The sequence below is a fragment of the Rattus norvegicus genome, chromosome 7 (assembly GCF_036323735.1).
Source record: "Rattus norvegicus strain BN/NHsdMcwi chromosome 7, GRCr8, whole genome shotgun sequence".
In the NCBI taxonomy this organism is placed as follows: Eukaryota; Metazoa; Chordata; class Mammalia; order Rodentia; family Muridae; genus Rattus; species Rattus norvegicus.
This window is the reverse complement of record NC_086025.1, coordinates 70,835,708-70,859,407: the sequence shown is the minus strand read 5'-3', so window position 1 is coordinate 70,859,407 and position 23,700 is coordinate 70,835,708. Positions and strand designations below refer to the sequence as shown.

At 46.5% G+C, this 23,700-nt stretch overlaps 1 protein-coding gene across 8 annotated transcripts in view; it reads left to right on the top strand.

Moving 5' to 3' along the window:
* The first annotated feature begins 9,644 nt into the window (after positions 1-9,644).
* Ncald (neurocalcin delta) overlaps positions 9,645-23,700 on the top strand; it is a 432,081-nt gene continuing 418,025 nt past the window's right edge. For 2 of the 8 annotated variants that reach the window (XM_063264157.1, XM_063264159.1), the window contains exon 1: positions 9,908-9,950. The gene's annotated coding sequence lies outside the window, so the exon portion shown is untranslated. Of the gene's footprint in view, positions 9,819-9,907; positions 10,058-23,700 lie in introns of those variants that run through there. The other 6 variants (XM_008765456.3, XM_063264158.1, XM_063264160.1 and 3 more) reach the window with 6 other exon arrangements.

Genomic DNA, 23,700 nt, shown 5'->3' with positions numbered 1-23,700 from the left:
CAGGGGCTGGCGACATGGGCGGCCACAGTTTGGAAGTCATGACACCGCTTAAGAAAGCACATTTTACTGCATGTCAGTTAAAAACTAAAAAATAGGTCTGGAAGAAATGTCTCCATGGTTAATAGCACGTCAGATCTTCCAGGGAGCCTGAGTTCAACTCCCAGCAACCACCCCAGTGGCTCACAACTGCCCATCACTCTGTCTTCAGAGGACAGGATCCCCTCTTCCGGCCCCTGTTATCTACACTAATTTGCACATATCCCTAGTCCCACACACAGACGCACAAAAATACAAATACACTAAAAACCGCTCTAAAAAGAACCTCCCATTGGCTTTGTGTTATTCTTAGAATAGATTCCAAAATGGAATAGTTTATATTTTCTACCCTTCCTTGCAAAATAATATGATTTTGCTTTCCTCCTGCTGACTCTGATGTCTCACACCCCACCCCCTACCCCGGCCATTGTTGCAAACTCTCTTTGACGTCACCTTGGGTTGATGATAAAGGGCCAGTGGGCCATAGCAAACTTTATTGCCAGCCACTACCTCTACCAGTCTGCTGCCTCAGACTAAGGAGTTTGCTGTGCGGCTGCTTTCAGTCCTCCCAACTAAAAGGTACATTCGAGTATAGGAAATGCACCTTCTACCTTGGCACTTCCCTGGTACTGTGCAGATACCTACACTAACACACCACCCAGCAGTGCTAAATTAGGGCTGAACAATGGCGAAGTGAAGCTTCCTCCACCTTGCGAGGAATTTGGAGTATTGCCTTGTTTCTATGAAGACCAAAGTCAACTTGATGGGATTTAGAGTCACCATAGCAACAAAACTCTGAGCCTGTTTGTAAGGCCGTTTCTGGAATAGTTTAGCTGAGAAGGGAAGACGTGCTTTAAATGTGGGCAGCATGACTGCAGGGGCTAGGATTCCAGACGGAATAAAAAGGCGATGAGCACACACCAGCGTTCAGCGCTGTCTGCATCTTGACTGCGGTGCAATGTTACCAGCCTTCTCGTTTTCCTGCTGCTCCTGCTCCAGTGACTTTCCTGAAATGACAGGACTGTCTCTTCAAACTGCAAGCCAAAGTAAACCTTCCGTTCTTTGAACTGATTTTGTCAGGCATTTCGTTGTAGCAAGGAGAAAAGTAACTGATACAATCAGAAACCAGCTCCGGTCTTGAATCCCTTCCAACCTCCCCAGTAACGGGTGCACAGTCTGCTACTAAGCTGAGGATTTTGCAGTCTGGAGCAATGACCGTGGAGGTAACACGCCCCTCAGACCTGCCCACCCAGTCCCTGCCTCTCTGATCTCCATCCGGCTTCCCTGCTTCTCTTCTGCTATGCCTGATCATGAGCACATGCTCTGTTTTCTAGAGACTCCCAAGATACCACATTAGCTTTGTTTCTGAATGAGCCATGGATTCCCCCATCCCCCGCCGCGCCCCCAATTGAGCGCCTTTGCATGGTTTCCTCCTGGTTCTTTCCCTATTATTTTAAGGTGTCTGCCTATACAAATTGTTGACATGAATACTGATCAGCTACATCCCCTTTACCCCGTATGTCTGTCTGTTATTTTTCTTGGCAAATAATAAATTCCACAAGAACATGGGCACTGTCTTGTTTAGTGCTGTTGGGGAGAGACTACAGCAGTGTTAACCTCTGGGAGGCCCTTAGGAAATACTTTGAAGTAAGTGGACGCAAAATTGGCATTGTAACCTCATTAATCCAAAATCAATACATTTAGCTACTTCTTGATTAGAAATTAGCTACTTAGTTCTTGGCTGACCAAAGGGGACAGCGAGAAAGCGAGAGAGCGGTTCCAGAAAATCAGAGCTCTGTAAGTGGGGAGCTTCGATTGTGGACCAAAAGGCAAAGTGTCAGTATTCGTAGGCTTAATTCAGTACTGCAAATGTCATATTCATATTGTTAAGTAAACTTACAGGATAATGTTTCCCTGTGCCTTCTCCAACTGTCCTTAACGTTCTTTATCTGTTTTCCCTCTCTCTTTCTCTGTACCTGTTAAAAAGCATTAAGAAAAGTAGGTCTGGAAATGGAGGCATAAATCTCCATGTCCTTAAGTTGGGCGAAGCTTTTTAATACCACACAAAAGTGGTAACAGCCAAAGAAAATGCAATGCAAGAAATACAATTCACCATGATCAAGAGGATTGATGGATGGGAGAGTATGACAGAGAGAATGAAAACGACAGTCTGCAGGGATGGAGGCAGTATTGGGACGTCCTACATATGACCAGGGACTAACATACAGAACGTGCACAGAACTCATAGCAGGATAATAAAAAGACAAACAATTCCACTGATAATGGGTTGGGTTCCATATGCATTTCTCCAAAGATGTCTAGGTACTTGCCAAAGGTGCATGAGAAGACGGTTGATATCCTTAGTCGCACGGTAAATGCAGAACAATAGGAGCAACACCTCTGTCCTCTAAAGCTCAGCGGTAGAGAGAGCCTGCGGAGGACACGCCAGGTCCTGAGTTCAACGCACACGCACCGGAAAACGCACAGCAGCACGTCACTTCACACCTACAGTGAAATGAGAGGCAGGGGACTGGCAGTCTGTTTACCTGCAGTGCTCTAGGCTCTGCGCTCAGCACGGATGCTCACAGCACTGCTGCCACAGTCTCTGAAAACTGGGAAGAACCCACCTGTCAGGCAATACATAGATGGATAAACAAAATAGGCCTGCCATGCAGGGAACGCTGTTTGTTAATGAGAAGAAATGGACCGAGGCTTGGTGGCTCATGCCTTTAATCTCAGCATTCGGAAGGTAGAGGCCAGTGGATTCTCTACAAGTGTAAGTTGACTTGGTCTATATAGTAAGTTCCAGCCAGGGCTACATAGTGAGATGCCATGTAAAATAATTGATGATGATGATGATAATGAAATGAAAAGGAGGAAATAAAGAACAGCCGAGGAGGAAATGCAATATTGATACATCACAATGACAATGAACCTGGAAAACATGCTAAGTAAAAGAAGCCAGTCACCAAGTACTGTACAATTCATCTATTTGAAATGTCCACAACAGGTAAATGTCTCTCTGTAACAATGAGTCAGTGACTATCAGGGGCTAAGGAATGGAGCAGTGAGTGCTGACAGATATGAGATTTCTTTGGGGGAAGGATGGCATTAATTCTAAACACAGTTGGGACACTGGTCATATAATTCTGTGTATCCATTAAAAATGTTTAAGTGAGGGTCAATATGGCACAGTTGCCCCTGTATTCTCAGGGTGTGTGCCCCATGGCTCTTGGTGGAAGCCAGAAACCTTAGAGATTAGTTTTACCAGTGTTCTCCCTCCTTCACTGCTACATACCTCCTTTCAACTTCCTGTCCCTCTGTACTTCTCCCATCTCCTCCCATATCTGAACTGTCCCTCTTTTCCCTCCCACTCGTCTCCTTCTACTTCCTGAGATTATTTTTCCCTTTCTGAGTAGGACTGAAGCATCCACACTTTGGTGTGGTCTTTCTTCTTCTTCAGCTTCATATGGTCTGTGAGTTGTATCGTGGGTATTCTGAGCTTTTTAGTAATATCCGCTAATCAGTGAGTACATACCATATGTGTTCTTTTCTAACTGGGTTACCTCACTCAGGATATTTTCAATTTCTATCCATTTGCCTGAGAATTTCATGAAGTCATTGTTTTTAATGGTTGAGTAGCACTCCATTGTGTAGATGTACCACATTTTCTGTATCCATTCCTCTGTTGAAGGACATCTGGATTGTGTTCAGCTTCTGGCTATTACAAATAAGGCTGCTATGAACATAGTGGAGCACGTGTCCTTGTTATATGTTGGAGCACCTTTTGGGTGTATGCCCAGGAGACGTATAGCTGGGTCCTCAGGTAGTACTATGTCCAATTTTCTGAGGAACCACCAGACAGATTTCCAGAGTGATTATACCAGTTTGCAATCGTACGAGCAATGGAGGAGTGTTCCTCTTTCTCCACATCCTCGCCAGCATCTGCTGTCACCTGAGGTTTTGATCTTGGCCATTCTGACTGGTGTGAGGTGGAATCTCAGGATCATTTTGATTGGCATTTCCCTGATGACTAAAGATGTTGAACATTTCTTTAAGTATTTCTCAGCCATTCAAGATTCCTCAGTTGGGGTTGGGGATTTAGCTCAGCGGTAGAGCGCTTGCCTAGGGAGCGCAAGGCCCTGGGTTCGGTCCCCAGCTCCGGAAAAAAAAAAAAAAAGATTCCTCAGTTGAGAAATCTCTGTTTAACTCTGTACCCCATTTTTAATAGGGTTATTTGGTTCTCTGGAGTCTAACTTCTTGAGTTCTTTGTATATTTTGGATATTAGCCCTCTATCAGATGTAGCATTGGTAAAGATCTTTTTCAATCTCTAGGTTACTTTTTTGTCCTAATGACAGTGTCCTTTGCCTTACAGAAGTTTTGCAGTTTTATGAGATCCCATTTGTCGATTGTTGATCTTAGAGCATAAGCCATTGGTGTCTGTTCAGGAAATGTTCCCTGTGCTCATGTGTTCATAGTTGTTTCCCACTTTCTCTTGAATTAGATTCAGTGTATATGGTTTTATGTGGACATCCTTGATCCACTTGGAATTGAGCTTTGTACAAAGAGATAAAAATGAATCAATTTCCATTTTTCTACATGCTGATTGACAGTTGAACCAGCACCATTTGTTGAAAATGCTATCTTTTCCCCACTAGATGATTTTAGCTCCTTTGTCAAAGATCAAGTGACCATAGGTGTGTGGGTTCAATTCTGGGTCTCCAATTCTATTCCACTGATTTACCTGTCTGTCTCTGTACCAATACCATGCAGTTTTTATCACCATTGCTCTGTAATACAGCTTCTGGTCAGGGTTGGTGATTCCCCAAGAATTTCTTTTATTGTTGAGAATGGTTTTTGCTATCCTGGGCTTTTTGTTATTCTAGATAAATTTAAGAATTGTTCTTTCTATCTCTGTAAAGAATTGAGTTGGAATTTTGATGGGGATTGTATTGAATCTGTAGATCACTTTTGGCAAAATGGCCATTTTCACTATATTAATCTTGCCAATCCATGAGCATGGGAGATCTTTCCATCTTTTGAGATCTTCGATTTCTTTCTTCAGAGACTTGAAGTTCTTGTCATACAGATCTTTTACTTGCTTGGTTAGAGTCACCTCAAGGTATTTTATATTATTTGTGGCTATTGTGAATGGTGTTGTTTCCCTAATTTCATTCTCAGCCTGTATATTGCTTTTATTATGTTTAGGTAAGGGTCTTAAATTCCTGATCTCTTCAATACTTTTAACATGAAGGTGTATTGCATTTTGTCAAGTGCTTTCTCAGCATCTAATGAGATGATCATGCGGTTTTTCTCTTTGAGTTTGTTTATATAGTGGGTTACTTTGATGGATTTTCATATTTTAAACCATCCCTGCATCCCTGGCATGAAGCCTACTTGATCATGGTGAATGATCATTTTTGATGCGTTCTTGGATTCGGTTTGCATGAATTTTACTGAGTATTTTTGTATCAATATTCACGAGCAAAATTGGTCTGAAGTTCTCTTTCTTTGTTGGGTCTTTGTGTGGTTTAGGCATCAGTGTAACTGACTTCACAGAATGTATTGGGCAGTGTTCTGCTGCTGTGCCCAACCTCGACCAGCAAGGAAGACACGACCACAGGAGATCTTCTTCAAGCAGTTTTACTCAGGAAACTTGATACAATCTTCTGACCTCTATCTCTTCTGACTCTCTCTCCCCGGGGAACGCCCTGCACCACACTTAAATAGCTAGCACTGGCCAGTCCTAGCAAGCCACATGGGTCATGTAGATAGGCTGTCACTATGCGGAAGCTAGCAGGCCAGGCAGACATAGCCAAATAAGGACTTGTTTACTGCAAGGAGTGCTCACCGTTGGGAGGGTGGAAGGCGGAAACCAGCGCCATCTTTGAGGCGCGGTACGTCACAGCTCTCTACATTCTTCCTTTTTCTATTTTATGGAATAGTTTGAGAAGTATTGGTGTTAGGTCTTCTTTAAAGGTCTGATAGAATTCTGCAGTAAAGCTATCTGGTACTGGGCATTTTTTTGGGGGGGGGGTTGGGAGACTTTTAATGACTGTTTCTATTTCTAAAGAGATATGGGACTGTTTAGATGTGTGTTAGAGTATCCAGGGCTTGGTGTGGTGGGAGGGCTGGGTTCTGATGTTGTCAGGTAGCATTGGTTTCTGTTGCTTATGTTCTTGTGCTTGCTTCTGGCCATCTGGTTATCTCTAGTGCCACCTGCCCTTGCTGTCTCTGACTGGAGCCTGTCCCTCCTATGAGCCTGGTTGTGTTAGAACTCCTGGGAGTCCAGTTGTCTCTGTAATACTGTGATTCTAGGATCCTATGATCCTGAGACCCTGTTGTGTCAGAGCTCCCGGAAGTCAAGATTTCTCTGGGTGTTGCAGGAATAAGTGGGGAGCCAGAGCCCTGGGTCCACCCTGGGCACAGGTGCAAACAGGATGGAACCCATGCCTCTGGCTGGGCAGGGTTTCCTGCCTCCCTGGATCCTGGAGGTCCCAGTTACTCTGGGTGTTGGGACAGATGCGGTGACCTCCCTTTTTGGGATTATTGAACCCTGTCTATAGAATGTTTTTTACTTGCATCCTGACACAGGCACGGTACTGAGTTAAGGACTCCTTTCCTGTTCTATGCCCAGTTGCTTCTTGTGCCTCAGTGTAGCTGCTTGTATTACAAATGCTAATTATGCTATCAAAAAACCTGCTTGCAGGAGAGTGTCTGCATATAGCTTCTGGGAACCTGCCCCAGTTGGTTCTGATGGTAAATAAAGATGCCAACAGCCAATAGCTGGGGAGGGCAGGTAGAGGTGGCAGGATTTTAGGATCCCTGGATTTAGGACTAGGAGGAGAGAAAGGGAGATCCGGCATGCTGGGAGAGTGTGGAGGACAGGAAAGACGCCATACCTGAGAAGAGTGCAGGACAGAGATGCATGGCCACCACGTTGAAGAAGCTAGGACAGCGCAGTCCAGAGGGCAGCCCAGGTAGAACATAGAATTAGTAAGTTATAACTTGGGATTATCAGCAGAAGGTATATTAACAGCATGGAGGTTAGGCAGTGCCCAGCTATTATGCTGTTTAAGGAATATTAAAATATAAAGGCTGTGTGTATCTTTCATTTGGGAGCATAAACCATTGGGATGGGTAGAAAATCATGCCGCCGAGAATAATTAATTAATTAACTAATTAATTTCTATACCTCAAGCCTCCTGCATTTTGGGCTAAGTAAAGAAAGGATCGCACAGGCATTGAGATACTATGAGGCCGACCTGAAACGTGGGCCTGACTGCCGTGACTGGCGAGCGACTGGCGAGCGACTGGCGAGTGTGAGGTGTGAGCACACTGTTCCATATCTTGGGTAGGACTGTGTGGGATTTCTTCAACACATTTTGCAGTTAAAAACTGAAATTATTTATTCAACACTTTGGACTGGGCTGACTTTGAACAAACTAAGTAGGAACCAAAACGTCAGATAAGAAGGGACTAACACATTGCACCTCAATAAAGCTTTAAAAAAGAAAGTTAAGCCCATTAAATAATTACAAGGCGGATAAGAACTCTCTGGTAGACGAGCCCCTGTTTTCACCACGGTCTACATCCACTGCTCTTCTGTTGGTTTACTGGGAGCATGGGTACCACAGGTGAGAAACTGTTGACCCGGGGCATTCCGTGGCCCACAAACCCTTTTTTTTTTTGCTTACATAGCCTGAAAGTAACTTGAAATTAGTTATTGTTTTAAAATTAGGAAAAAAGAACCACATTAAACAGTGAACTTCTGACTCCTCTGGGCGGGGGAAAAATCAACCTAAACTAAAATAAGATGGAAAAAAAATGATGGCTACACCAGACGCGCATTTCTCACACGGAAAAATAAGGCTTCAGAACCACGGTGCCTTGCTTTAGTTTGTTTCCGTTGCCATAGCAGAATACCAGAGGCTGAGTAATTTATAAAGAAAAAGGTTTATCTTGGCTCATGGTTCTGGCGGTTGGAAAGTCTAAGACACAACAACTGTATCTGGTGAGGGCCACGTGTGCCTTCAACTTATGGTAGGAAAAATGGAAGGGCAAATAGCACCCTGGGAAATACCCAAGCTAGGGCTGACTGGGCTTTTAGCCAGGCTGCATCGGTAACTAGCTGGGGCTCCTGAGATCTGAAACTCACTGGGGAAATGGAGGGCTCCCTGCCCCCACCCTACCCCTCCCACTGGGACACACCTCCCAACTGCCACACTGCACAACTGCAGTTGGTATAAAATTTGGGGGGAACACACTCGGATCATAGCAGTCCTCCAGTCCCATATTAGGTCACGTATCCATCACCTTCATCCATCTCTAGGGACAATTGGGTTTGCTGTAGCAGCTGAGACCTTTTCTGGCCTCAAAACTGAGTTTTAGAGTTGTCTCAGGCTCTGTTTTCAGATCGGCTAAACCTATGGTGGCTTCCAATCCTATATGCACCACAGATTCTTGGAGGGCTCTTGTAAAACATTCACGTTAGGTCACACCCCTGAGCTACAAAATCCGACTCTCCCTGGGATAGGGTCCAGGACTAATGTTTTTTTTTTTTGTTTGTTTGCTTGTTTGTTTTAAAAAAAGAATACAACTCCCCAGGTAACTCAGAGTTTGCCTAAAATGCTGGGTTAATCTTTGAATCTACTTCAGGCAAAAATCTGAATTTCAATTTGCTTTTTAATCGAATTGGACCTAGGGAAGAATGATTTCAGTTAGATGAACCCTTTGGCTGATGTTCTCTCTCTCTCTCTCTCTCTCTGTCTCTCTCTCTCGGGAGGGGGAGGGGACAGCAGAGAGGGGAAAGGAGCTAGAGGTCATTCCTGAGTGTCATTCCTCAGGCTGTTTTGAGGGAGGGTCCCTCATTGGCCTGGGGCATGATTTTAGGTAGGGTTAGCTGGTCAGGGGGCCCTCAGGAGCTGCCTGTCTTTACCTCCCAGCTCTGTGAGGTATGGGTACAAACCCATACCACCTCACCAGGCATTTACATAGGTTCTGGTGATGGAGCTGAAGTGGCCGTGCTTGCCGGACCTATCTCCCCGGCTGGGAATTCGGTTTCTCTGATCACATTATGAAGGAATCTTGCTAACACGCATGGCTGGGGGCACCGTTGCTTTACTGCTTTGTTATTTTTAAGAAAAAAAAATGTAATTGAAGAAAGGTCACCTGGGTTGACTAACACGAGAAGCTAAAGTGTGTTGGTCACGAGTGACCAACACAGCAAGAAGGCACCTGATAAACACTGACAAGACATTTGCTTCTCACTAATTTTCAGTAGGGATGGAAGGGTTGGTGGCATTCTGCAGGGAGGGATGGTGTAAGAAACCCGCCTCTTTGCTGTCCACCTTTCCAGAGTGAGTCCTTGCTAAGGCAGCTCCGAGAAGAGAATAGGCTACTGAGAAAGAGGAGGCTTCCCACCTCGTCGACCTATGGGTGCAAGAGAGGGTTTTATTTTGGGGGGGGGGTACTTTTAAAAAGGCTCTGGGGGATCCCTTGAATAGACTGAGAAATGACAGGAACGCCAGGTCTACCAATGCAAGCTTGGAGGATAATTCTAGGTTGAATCTGACGTTAATAGCACACAGATAACACCCACTGAGCACTGCTTGACTAGACGCCTGGGCGGTGGGCTGGGATTGAGAGTACCTGGCTGAGGCCGGCGGCTGCATCAGGGCAAGGCGGGGCAGCCGCTGCACCTGTGCATCCCAGCTTAGGCTGGTTCCCTCACCCCGACAGCAGCAGCTGAGACCCATCCCACGGAGAGGCCACGGCCACGGTGGGGAGCGGTCGACGAGCGAGGCTGGGGAGGGGGGCGCGGCTGCGGCCGAGCTGTCCAGGGGGAGGCGGGAGGAGGGAAGGCGCCGCCGCCTTGCCGCCGGCGACACAGACGCTGGGAGCGGCCGTGGCGGTGAGTCGCAGCGCCTTCCCTCCTCTGGCGGGGAGCGGGAGCCGCAGCTGGGCGGGCGAGCAGGGGGACCTGAGCCGGGAGCGGTGGCCAGGGGAAAGGCGCACTCGGTGAGGCGCGAGCCCAGGATGGCGGGGATCGCGGGTCCCCAGAACCGGGTCCTTGCAGCTCCTCCCCAGGTGCCACCCACCTTGTCAATTTCCCTGCCCTCCCCCACAACTCCACGCCGGCACCTCTCAGGGACCTACAAGCTTTAAACCCATAAGCCCCAAGCTGGTGGCTCGAGAGGAGAAAGCAACTTTGCTGAGTACCGGGCGAGGCGCGCTGACTCGAAAGGGGGCGTTAGCGAGCCTGGCGGCCGGGGGATGTCCGGAGCATGCTCGCCCGGTGCCAGGGGCGTCGGTACCCGCCCGGGCCTGCAGAGTCTGCATTGAAAGCTGCAGGAGGCCCGTGGGGGATGTGGGTGGCTGGGGAGGGGGCTAGGGGCTGCCGAAGGCGCGGCTGGAACCTGCGGCAGAAATCCACGGCGTTTTGAAGCGAAAGATTCTCGTGTCTGGAACCTCGCGAGGCGGGGGAAGTGTATGCTGGGGAGACGTGGAGAGTTTTCAGTGCATACCGATTTATTTTTAGCTTTGGAGAAGCAGGATGTGCAAAGTGGGTTGTATCAGCTCGGGAGGGGCAGGAGGTCTCCCTGTCCGCAGGAAACAATACACAAGTTTCTCGCTGCAAAATGCCTGCTGTAACTTTCCTGCCGATTTGGCTCCTCTGCGGGTGGATCTGTTGGAGGCTGCAGGTTAGGCTAGCTACGGGGATTCTTGTGTTCCTAAATGCCAGCCCCACAACGGAAGATGCAGGCTCAATTTTGTAGGCGACTAGTATGAAATACAGAAGCTGGGCTGCCAAATTCAGCTCTCTGAGAAGGAAACCACACAAGCCTCTGCTCAAAGTTTTCCTGATTCTGACTAATTGAAAAGAACAGTCGTAGGGCACTGTGTTACCTGGAGCAGGGTTGCTAGTAGGGGTTGGTCAGGCCGAATTGGCAAGACTTGTGACAGGTTTTACTCTATGCTTGAGTTACATGCCCAAGACAGTGATGCCAGGGACTGCAAAGGAGGGGCATGTGTGGTGGAGAGAAAGGTGAGAGGGGGAGGGGGCGCACACAGATGCGGGGTGGAGTGCAGTGGGGTGGGGTAGAGAAGCTGTAACTCAATATCCAGATATCCAAGCCAACACCGCTGTGGACATTCCCAGCATGGCTCTGCAGCCAGACGTTGTATTTGAATTCTGGCTCAGATCAGAACAGCTCCTTTAAGCTGGCTTTCTTGGCCTCTCCTGTGATTCCTGGAGCTAGAAGGAGGTTGCTGGTAGGTATCAAAGCTACCACAGGGATGCTGTGCACATTGGACATAGCCCTCAGATCCATCAAGATGGGTGTAGGTAGAACCAAGCGAATGTGACCCTTTCCTATTTTTGTGATTGTTGATTGATTTCCTTCTTGCCTGAATTGCTGGGGTTGCATTCCAGCTGGCTCGTTGTTCCCAATCAGAACCTTCTTGTTCCAGTTCATTCTTCATCCTGTGGACAGTTATTCTGAAAACAAAAATCTAAGCTAGTCTCTCTGGCTGATGTCCTGCAAAGGCTTCTCAGAAGCTTTCCAGATAAAACACAGACTCCAAGAACATATGCAATGGTGCCCCAATCTCACCAGTCAGGCAGCACCCTGCCCCCCACACTGGCCAGAGCACCTGTCAGCCTCCCTCCTTCCTGTCAACTTTGTATCCACTTCCTATCCAGAAGCTACCTACTGCAATCAGCAGGCGCTGGATACTGCCCTCCCAGGTGGCTGCTGTAGCATCCTACGCCTAGGTACACAGGTATAGAACCCTCTTTCCAATCTGCTTAGTGGTCCATGGGTCAATCTTCCTTCCTGCTAGGACTGGGAAAGGAGATTTGGGGTTTAGTCAGATATCTGTTGAATGAATAAATTATATGAGTTAAGCAAAATTCAGTCACTTTCTCTGAAGGCAGAATTGAATACAGAGTATAAGGAGGAGGGAGGGCCAGGCAAGTCTTTGTATTTCACTCATTACAAGAAAAGCATCAGAGAGTGCTGTGGAGTCACAAGCAGGGCATGCCACCTTGGTCTCCATGTGTGTCCCTTTTCTCCCGTTATTTTTGAGACAGGATCTTAAGCAGCCTTAGCCCCGGCTTGCTCTGTAGCTGAGGCTAAGCTGTAGACCCATAACCCTCTGCGTCCATATACTACACTCTGGGCTCATGGTTGGGAGCTACCAGCCCAAGCTCAGGTGCATTCTTCCAGTGAGAGGCTGACTAGCAGTGGAGAAAAACTCAACTCCTCTTCCTTTAGCTCTTCCGAAAGCTTGGCCATAGGGTGGAAGTATACCCATCCAGTTCAGGGGGTAAGAAAGGTCAGGACCAGCCCGATCCTCTAGCCCTTCCTTAGAGTATAATTTCCTTCTGGTGTGGGTTTTGGTGGGTCCAATGAAAGTAAGAAACCTCCTGTCCTTAAATCTTGATGTCACGTTTCAGGCAGTTTGCTGAGTCCTTAGGATATGTCTCAGAGCTTGCATTTCGAGCACTCTGCAACTGCCCACAGGAGCCTGCAGGGAGCTAGGATGGTACCTTCAAGCTGGCTTCAAGGCTTAGCAAGGAGGTTTGAGCAAAGAGTACTATGCCTGTTTCTAAGAAAAACTGCAAATGAAACAAAACAGAAATAAGAATGTGCAGTACAGACTTCCTTTTTTATAGAAAAGCCTGGCCAGCCACTAGGCTGGAGCCAGAGGAGTGGGTTTCATTTTACTTGTCATCTCTGATTGATTGGTACTGGCTGCTTAGAAAACTGGGGCCAGGCTCAGCGGGAGAGGAGGCTGTGGTCAATTAGTGATGTCTGTCAGGGTATGGGATTAGGAGGTGGTGATAGCTTTTGTCCGCATTCTTCCTATCCTAAAGACTCTCAATGGAGGACAGTGAAGGCAGAAGTGATCCCTAAAAGAAGGCAGGAAGTTTCCATTGTGATGACAGACAACCACACAGACAACACATTTTCTGGGAGCTCTATGTGCTTTGCCAGGAGTGCCTCATGTCATCTTGGCAGTAACTTTTTCCGTCTTGGAAACATTTAAATTTTTTCTTTAGACTAATTGACTTTATCTTGTGTTTACGAATGTTTTGCTTGCATGTATGTATGTGCACATGGCGCTGGTGCCTGAACAGGTCAAAGAAGGCATTGGATTCCCTGGAACTACTGACATTTGTGAGGTACCATGTGGTAGTGGGAATCAAACTTGGGCCCTCTGCAAGAGCGACAGGGGCTCTTAACCCTTGAGCCATCTCTCCAGCCCCAGAAAACCTTATTCAAAGTAGAATTCAAGTCTGTTGTGTCAGGAACTCCCAAATGCAGACTTCTTTCCTATTTTATTTTATTTTGTTTTATTTATGTGGATGTTTTGCTTGTATGTGTGTATATGTAATGCATGTGAGTCAGATCCCCTGGAACTGCAGCTGTGACTCAAGCATCGTTAAAGGACCTGACTTCTAGCTCATCTTGGTTTGCTCACTCAGAGCTGGTGGCATTTTTGTGCTCCATCTCACTGTAGGCTAGCTGGAGGGGCGCTAACCTTTGCACAGTCTGGGTTTTGTATATCCAGGCAGAGAGAGAGGGATCCTGTACCTCTGCTCACAGTGGCTTTCCCCAGTTCATCGTTGTATCTTAGATCCCTCTAACTACTGAGCCACAGGCCGAGGAGCAAGCCTACTTCTCTTGCAGAAACCCGATGTCACCAGGCGATGGGAAGACACAGGGAAAGGCTTCTCTGGATGGGCTTTGCAAACTCGTGCGTTCAAAGGATGAATCAGAGCAGTTTGGACATGCTTTTATTGTGTTGGGTTCTCAGGATGCAGACGAACTGGCTTGAGTTCCTGTGTTAGCCGTTTTTTTGTGGCTGTTACCAGATACCTACTGTGGGTAACTCTAAAAGAGGAAGTACACATGGTTAGTTTCTGAAGGTTTTCTGTAGCCTAGTGCTTTGGAAACAAACTTTGGGAACCGGAGTGTGTGGCACATACTGTTCACCTCACGATGGCTAGGAAACAGGCAATGGGATAAGGAGCAGTGTGGGGCAAGATGCTCCCATTGGTCCACCCCACCCACTCTGGTTAGGTCCACCTGAGAAAATGTAAAGATTCTCTCAAAATTGCCACCAAACGCAGGCCTGTGAGTCTACGGGAGATCTGTCCTACTGCAGCCATAGCCTTCCGTCTTTCAATTAATGCATGAAACAGATCAACAAGAGCCTGGACCGTAATGGGGTAGCTAGCGTAAGAGCTGGGCTCATCTGGTGGGGACAACGAGCTTTTTACTTAAGATTTGTTGAAGTAGCCCCAGAAACATGACTTGTGTACTAAATGATGAATAAATATTCCTTAAATACACTAAAAGTGTGACCATGTATAAACACTATAAAATTTGCCATTTTAAGTGGACCATTTTGTGCCACTGAGCATGTGTTACTGTGGCTTTGGCCATCTCTCTCTACAACCTTTTTCTTTCTTTTCTCTCTCTGAACTGAAGCTCTGGACTTATTAAACAGTAGTTCCCCATTCTTCTCTCCCCTCAGCCCCTGACAACAACCTTCCTCCTTTCTGCCCCTGTGAGTCAGAGCACTGTGAGGATGCCATGTGACTGATTTATTCCACTTAACCGAATGTCCTTAGGGTCACCAGGTTGTGATAGATACTGGGATTTCTTTCCTTCTCATGGCTGAATATACTCCATTGATTGCACACAGCAAACTGGCTATCGGTTTGCTGGTGCTGGGTGTGGCGGGCTGTTTTCATCTGTCGATCTTGTGCATAGCACTACTACAAACACAGGCATGTAGGTGTATCTTCAACTTTCTCCTTTGATTCTTTCGGCTAAGCACTCAGAGCTGAAACTGCCGGGTCGCTCGCCACTCTATATTTAATCTCTTGTAACTCCCAGACTGTTTTCTGGAATGCTTCCATTTCACACATCCACCGGCAGGCCACAGGGGCTTAGGCTCCTTTACAACTGGCTCTCAGTCTCTCCTCTTTGTGGATAACGGCTTTCCTCCTGGGAGTGAAGGGTTTGAAGCCTTGAAGGCAGGCTGGAATCTGCCGGTGAGGGAGGCCAGAATTTGAAGCTGATTCTAGAGATGTGGGGAGCCACAGGACAGCGGTCACCTCTGACAATGGCACCAGCAGAAGGATCCTGACAGGGAGAGTGAGGAGAGAGAGGGAGGAGGGAGGAGGAGGAGAAGAAGAGTGAGGGGTTTTCTACACCCGAGAGACAAACACATGGCCATCTTTGTCCTGTGTGGTATTAAATTTGGGAATGGAAGTAGACATGGCTCTGAGACATTTTCTTCAGACATGCTGACCATGTATATAGTTCATAGTAAATACCTACTGGAGCTCTAAGTGTGTATTCAATCTATTCTGGTAAACTCTATCATTTGTTTGCCAGGGTCCCATGATGAGGCAGATAGCACACATGAATGGTGGCAGAAACAAAGCAAGCTTAGGTTAATGGGCTATTTACACAGCTGTTGGGATGGTGAAATGGCTGTCTGTCCGTGTGTGTGCATGTATGTATGTATGCTGTGTGTGTGTGTGTGTGTGGTATGTGTGTGTTTGTGTGTGTGGTTTGTGTGTGTATGATGTATGTGTGTTGTGTTTGTATGGTGTGTGTGGTGTGTGTATGTGTTCTGTATGTGTGTGTGTGTGGTGTTTGTGTGTGGTATGTATGTGTGTGTGTGTGTGTGTAGGGTATGGTGTGTGTGTTTGTGTGTGGGGTGTGTGTGGTGTTTGTGTGTGGTATGTGTGTATGTGTGGTGTTGTGTGTGTGTGTGTGTTTATGTGTGTATGGTGTATGGGTGTGGTGTGTTTATGTGTGTGGTGTTTGTGTGGTGTGTGTATGTGGTATGTGTGTATGTGTGGTGTGATGTGATGTGTGTGTGTTTGTGTATGTATGATGTATGCATGTAGTACATTTTTGTGTGTGGTATTTGTGTGGTGTGTGTATGTATAATGTAGGTATGTATGTGGTGTGTATGGTGTTTGTGGTGTGTGTGTGTGTGGTGTGTTTGTGTGTGTATGGTGTATGGGTGTGGTGTGTTTATGTGTGTGGTGTTTGTGTGGTGTGTGCACAGTGTAATGCAAGGGGTGTGTGACAACAGTTTTCGGAGTGCTTTGGGAGTCAGGTTGGTGTCACAGCGCTGCCCACAGAGCTGTGTTCTTCAGCATTGTCCTGGCAGGGCGGTGTGTAGTCCAGGAAGTACCTAGCCACTCTCGTTCTCACCCCCTGACACCTCCCCAGTAGCCAAGCTGACCTGAAGCCAGAGGCCAAACGGGCTGTAGCCAGGGTGCTGTTGTTGGGCACGGCAGGAAGGCTGGAGGATGGGGGAGCAGAGAGCATGGCATTTTGGAGCCCCATGGTCCGCCCCACGTAAAGGGTGCAGGGAACCAGGGCACCCAGAGATGGAGGGACTGACCGATGTTCAGGGACCAGGGAGCAGTTGGTGGAACTGGGGCTGAGAGTCTGGACGTGGAGGCAGTAGGGACACTTCCTGTTCTTCCAGCTCCCAGCAGCAGACCCTCCCTAGACCCGGGAGATCTGAGGTCTGGTGTGGTTCTGCTGAATACCTGGCCCCTTCAACACCCAGGCATGGCTGAGGGGTCGGTAGCCCGAGAAAGGTCCATGAGAACCAGATATTAGTGCCCCCACCAAGCGCATGCCACGCTGCAGTGGGGAGAACTTAGTCCTGTCCTGGAACTAGATTGAGGCACACGAAAAATGCTGCTTTTAGGGGGCTCAGAGTCTCCCTCCCCGCTCGCCGCCTGCAGAGTTCTTGTCAGGGCTCGTTCCTGTATCCGTGGAATAGACTGTCACAGACTAGGCACCTTGACACGGTAGCCACCGATTCGCTCACAGCTGCAGAGGCTCTATGTCCAGCCAGAGGTGTTGCTGGGGCCCATTTTCTCTAGGTGCTCAAAGAGAATTAGTTCTTTACCTTTAATTGATTAATTACAATTAATTAACTTATTTAGAGATGGGACAGTTCTGTGTTGCCAGGGCTGCTCTTGAACTCATGGGCTCAGATCTTCCTTAGCCTTCTGAGCCTCTGGGACCCCAGGCGTGTGTCACCAAGTCTCTTTTCGTTTCTGCTGGCTGTGGGTGTTTTGGATTCCAAGGTCTGTCCTTCCCTCCTCTGTGTCCCTTTCCTCTGTGATCTCTCCTAAGGACACTTGCATGGGATGCAGGGCCCACCGTCAGCATCCACACTGGTCTTTTTCAGTATCCTTACTTGCATCTGCAACCCCCACCCCTTTATTTTCTAAAAAAGCTAATGTTCTCTGGTTCTGGGGCATAGTTAAGGGGCATTATTAACCACAGGGCTAATCTGTGTCACACTTGGATTTTATCTCCCGTCCAGATCCTAGAATACACCATTCCTTATTTCTAAACTGAGTGCGGGCTGGGGGTGCTGCTAACATTAGCCCTACCTGATGTCACTGAGAGTCTTCTGCACTTGGTTTTGCTGGATAGCCTTGGAGGGAAACGAAGGGGAGAGGCAGCAGACACTGCCTGCTTACGGCTTACCCCAGTGCTTTCAGAAATGCTGTGAGAAAGTCCAAGAGAAGGCTCAGGGTGTCGGGGACATCTTAAGGAAGGAACACAGAGGCAGGCCAGGCTCGTGTTTCTCTCCCTTTAGAGAAAAAGCACTGCTTAGAAATGTTCTATACAGAGTCCTCAGCCAACCTTACTGTGTGCCAACACTGCCGACCTTGGGCCTGGGGTCTGGTGCCTGGATCCATGTATCAAGGGTACAGGTTACTAATTTGATGACAGGAGCCCATCAACTGGGACGCCCACGTTAGTGCATGAATTATTCAGTTTGGTTTCACTCACTGAACACCTACCCGGGGAAGAGCCAATACCCATCCACTGAGAGACGGTCGTAATCGAGTTCTGTTTCCCTGGTGGAGGGCGGCGTTGGGGCTGAGATTGGTTTTTGCAACCACTTTGCTATTTGACTTTGAAGGAGAGTAAGAAAAAGAAAGAAAACCAAAAATAAAATAAAATAAAATAAACAGGTGAGCCACGCTCTGTTTCATCCTGCTACACTGGCTGACTCTTTGTTGTCTTGATCAAAGTTATGTAGAGAATTGAGTTTCACCAGCTGAAAGGTTTTCCTTACAACAGGAGATCAGCTACATAAACTGTATGGTTTGAAAGAAATAAAAACTAGAGCCATTTTACGAGAGAGAGAGAGAGAGAGAGAGAGAGAGAGAGAGAGAAAGAGAGAGACCCTTCTTAGTATGGGGCCACGCACAGATCACCACGAAGCTGGCCTGGCCCCACACAAATGCTACTGATGATGCCCAGTCTCTCAGAGAGTGACCAGGGCAGCTTACTTTGCCTGTTAAGAGCACAACTCCTCGGTAGGGGTCAGGGCAGTGTGGGCTGGGTAACTCCAGTTGTCTCCTCTACATCGCCTTGGCTGGCTCCCTTCTCTCCTGGCCCTGTGCAGCCTTGGTCAGTATCTGTCTTCCGATCAACACTGGGTCCAGCAGGAGATAGACCTGTGAGAGGAAGCAGGGGTTAACTCTCCTGTTCCTTCTGCTGTCCAGCATGTTGGAGGTTGTGCCTGTATGGCAAAGCCACACCGGCTCCTGCCAGCTGCGTTCTCCATGCAGCAGCATCCTGAGTTCCCTCAGCCACACTTCCTCTAGGCCTACAGGTGCAGACATGGTAAAGTCACCCTAGAGCCTTACCCTGCCTTTCACTGTTTACCTGATCCCTATTTCTCAGCAGGACTCAAGAACAGTCCTTGAAGTCTGGCCCAGGTCCTAATGGACTCAACAGCTCTGGACCAGGGTTTGACCACACCTTGCGCTAATGCAGAGCAGAAAGCGAAGCAATAATTCTGACGAGTGAGTTTTCCGGACCAGCTTCAGGGCAGGGCTGGACAGGCAGGGTGCATTACATAGCTTTACGTTACTGTAATGAAATAGCTGTGGCAACGCATTTAAAAAGAAGGCACATTTGTTGGGACTCAAGATTTTGGAAATTTCAGTCCATTTTCATTGATTAGCCTAGGGGAATGCAGCTGTTGCTGCGAGCCTGTGGCTGAGGAAGCAGCACCCTTCTTGGTGGCCTGAGGGCAGAGGGAGGATGAGGGGCTGGTCCTGTGTGTCCCCAGTGGCTGTGGTTGCTCATCTGACTTTCCAGCTCCTTGCTAACGTGTTGTACACAGTCAAGAAGGGCTTCCAGGCTGAATATAAGGTGATCATGTGATTTAGCATCCACAGCAGAACCCACTTGTGAGGGGAAAGGAACACAGAGTGACCGTTAAGGCAGATGATGGCGGTGAGAGACACCCTAGTTAGGCAGATAGTGGCAGCGCAGAGACACCCTAGCTAACCAGGACAGAAGAGAATTATCTAAAGATGTTTTTATACTTTGCCAACCTACTACATGTTGGTTTATGAAATGAAAATATGAACTTTGAAAGACAGAAAAGAGTTAAATTTTAAAAGTTATTGTTTATTATTAGTGTATGTGAGTTTGGGTATGTGGGAAGGTATATGTGGGTGACATGGTGTGCCTACGGAGGTCAGAGGAGAGCTTTGACGATTGCTTCTTTTTCCTTCCATTTTTATGTCCTTTTCAGGACTTGAACTTGGCCGTTAGGCTTAGGCTGCAACTACTTCAACCCGCTGAGTCCTATTGCAGCCCAGGTGTTTTTCATTCATTTAAAACATTTTAAGTTTTTAAAAAATGTTTGAAATTATAACATAATTACATCATCTCCTCCTTTTCTTCCCTCTGCCCAAAGCCTCCTAAGTTAACCCCCGCTCATTTTCAAACCCACGGTGTCTTTCTTTAGAGGTTTTGTAAACATTTGTTTAGTATGTGAACACGTGAGTGTGTGCTTGTATGTTTAGTATGTGAACACATGAGCGTGTGCTTGTATGCATGCCCCACAGAACACAAAGCAGGTCTGGGGCAGAAGAGGTAGTTCCCTCCCCCCACCATGTGAGTCCTGGGGATTGAACTCGGGCCCTCAGGTGTAGCAGCAGGTGTCCTCTTCAGTTAAGCCATCTCATTGGCCCCCGAATATTTTAAAGAACATCTTTCTTAACAGACTGTTGGTCCAGAGTTGAGGCAGTCATGTGTTCTGCCTCCTAGATAGAGACCCCTTTATTGCCTTACTAACGAATACTTATTACTTATTAGTGATGTTTCCCTCTATGCCTACTCTTTTCATATAGTCTTCTAATTAATAAGTTTTTATAGTAGTGATCAAAAAGTGATGTTCAAGAGATGGCAAACACACACACACACACACACACACACACACACACACACACACACCCCAAATACCTTCACATTTCTGGTTGCCTGGGTGGCAATTGCTAATCTGCTATTACTAAAACTGAAATATGGTGGAAACTATTTTTAGACCCTTCTACCTCTCTTTCTTTTCTCTGCCAAACCATTTAATTGTTGTTGTTGTTGTTGTTGTTGTTGTTTTGTTTTGTTTTGATGATCTGAAGACCATGTATGGCTCCCTTCCTGTCATTCTAATCTGGGGGCTCATTTCAGTTGGTGACTTGGTAGAGTGAACCAGTTCTTGCATTCCTGTGGCTCCCTGTGTATGGGCGCCTGTCTCTTAGGTGTGGACGCCTCATGTCCTTACACAGGTTGGCCAGACCAAATTTAAACAAAGGTTTTGTTTTGTTTGTTTGTTTTTTGTTTGGTTTGGTTTTTATTTTTTGTTTGTTTTTGTTTTTTGTTTTGTCATTGTTGTTGTTGTTTTCGGTATAAGAAAAAGCAAACATGGAGTCTTTCTGCAGTCTGTGGTGGGGTGAACATCACCCCTCTGGAGCCAGACTAACCAGACCTCCTCACTTAGTTCTGCTAGGTGGGAGCTGTGAGGCTTCATGGAGCTTGATTCCCAGGTGACAGCTGTCACAGCAGCAGTCCAGCAATACTAATAGTAGTCACTGCCCCATGGAGCTGTGCCGAGGGCTGAGAGAAGGAGCTGGGCTTACCCGTGCAAGTGCAGGCAGGATGTCTCATCCAGGCCGTATGCTGCTTCTCCATAAGGTCAGAGGACAGGCGACCCTACCTCTTGGAAAATAATTGTATGCAAATTATTATAGGACCTAGATTAAAGAGACACGTCTGAGGCTTGCTGTTCTCCTTACTAATGCTTTTGTTTTAACAAATGTTTCAGAGACTTTCTTATGACAGTCAGTATTCTTGGGTGCTATTTACAACAGTATTGAAATGAAAAATCTCCATCCACATCTGTGCCTTCAGGAACATAACTAGAAGGTTATCATGCACACGTCTGATGTTTGAAGGCAGCCAGAGTTAGCATTTGGGGTACTTTCTGTTATTATTTACATGTAAAGATTTTTGCATGAGTCAATGAATAGGGGGTCTATAGTGTAGCCACAGTGCTATGGAAGACAATTTTGAAAGTTTGCTTGACCACTACATGCATTTAAAGGAGAACTAACCTTGTTCAGTACTAGGGAGAGGGTGTGACTACTGTAGGGGAGGTCTCGGCTGGGTACATTAGTGGTGAGTGTGAGCACAGAGGGGGACTTTAATGTGTTATGATTTAAAATTGCTTAATAGCTCAGTGTTGTCTGGACTGGGTGATTTTGACTTTCACTTTTTTGCGTTATTATTCTGGTGCTGGAGGACAGGTGGCTGTGGCATTGCTGTAGAGTGTATCTTGCTGTGCTTGAAGAAAGAAGGGGGAGGAGCCTGTACCCTCTCCCCACATATACCACCCACATGATGCACATATATACACACTGCATCCATGGAAATGCACATGCATATATACAAATATACACAGATACACACATGTGCACACATGCATTCCCTCTTTGAACATGTGAACTAATTGTTCTGATGGGATGGTTAGAGCATGAGCTCCATTTTCGTGTGTGTGTGTGTGTGTGTGTTGTATGTGTACATATGTGTGTTATGTATATGGTACACATGTGTATATGTGCATTTCTGTGTATGTGTGTGATATATATGTGCACATGTGTATTGTGTGTTTATGTGCATGTATGGTTCATACATGTGTATGTGTGCACATGTGTATGTTGTATGTGTACACATGTGCTTCTTATTTATGTGTATATGTGGTACATGTGCGTATATCTGTGCACATGTATGCATATGTGCATGTGAGTATATGTGTACTTATGTGTATATATGTGATGCATGTGCACATGTGGTGTGTGTTTATGTGTGTATGTGGCATATATGCACATGTCTATGGTATGTGTGTGCATGAGTATGTATGAGTGTGTGTTTATGTGCATGATGTTCATGTGTATTTGTGTGCACATATGTATATATGTGTGCATGTATCTGTGTAATGTATGTATGTGGTGTTTATGTATGTATGTGTGCATATGTATATGTATATGAGTGGTGTTTAGGAGAATGTATGGTGTGATGTATGTGTGCTTGTGTGCAGTGTGTATGAACATGTGTGTCTAGGTACACATTCCTGTGTGTGTGTGTGTGTGTGTGTGTGTGTGTGTGTGTGTACACATGTGAGGTTATCATCATGTGTCTCCCTTTACCACTCTCTACCTTACAGGGTCTCTCACTGAACCTGGGGTTCACTGATTGGACTGACTGACTAGTGAGCCCCAGGGATCCTCCTATCTCTTTGTCCTCCAGTGCTGGGGTGACAGATGGTGCCACTCTTATGTGGGCATTGGGGATTTGAACTCACTCAGTTCTTCCTTGTCCTGTCAGCACTTTACCCACTGAGCCATCTCCTAGCCTAAAGCACAAGCTCTTCGATAGGCATTTGTCACATGACTTGGAACTGGGGGTGGAGGGTGGGGAGGAGACTGTGTCACTGGGTTCCCACTGCCTGTGGAAGTTTCCACACTGGACCAAAAATCAGACAGTGAGAATCCAATCTGTCCTGCCCCCTGAGGCTGGCACACATGTGCACAGGAAGACATTTATGGGTTGTGTCCCCAGCCCCTGAACTGTTCTTCTCTGTTCTGCTTTCTTCGAAAGTATGAATATAATGCATTGCCATAGGGACCTCTTCACAATGCAGAACATTTATAAGAAGACAAAGTCAGGGCTGGAGAGATGGCTCAGTAGTTAAGAGCACTGACTGCTCTTCCAGAGGTCCTGAATTTAATTCCCAGCATCCACATGGTGGCTCACAACCATCTGTAATCTGACACCCTCTTATGGAGTGTCTGAAGATGGCAACAGTGTACTCACATACATAAAATAAATAAATTTTTTAAAATAAGAAGAAAAGGTCACTCATAATACATATATTAAAAGGCAACCTGGAGTGTTTCTCTAAATTGTTTTATATGGTAACATATCTTAGTTGAATGGTAATGTTTATATGAAGTTTAAAATTATTTTTTCATGTGAGTATATGTGACAGGAATTTTCATTTTATTCTATAATCTTGGTAGACAATGCTTTCCTGCATGTATAATATCCCATGGAGTGAGAATTCCTGCTTAGTGATTTTATTTTTGATCATTTGGTTAAAAATTTCAGAAGTGTTCTGGTCATTATGATTGCTACATCCTTTCTCGGTATGAATTGTACCACGGGCTACATTTCTAGGTTGAAGGTTTGAGTATTATGAAAATCCTTAACACAGTTTGGCAGCTTGCTTTCTCC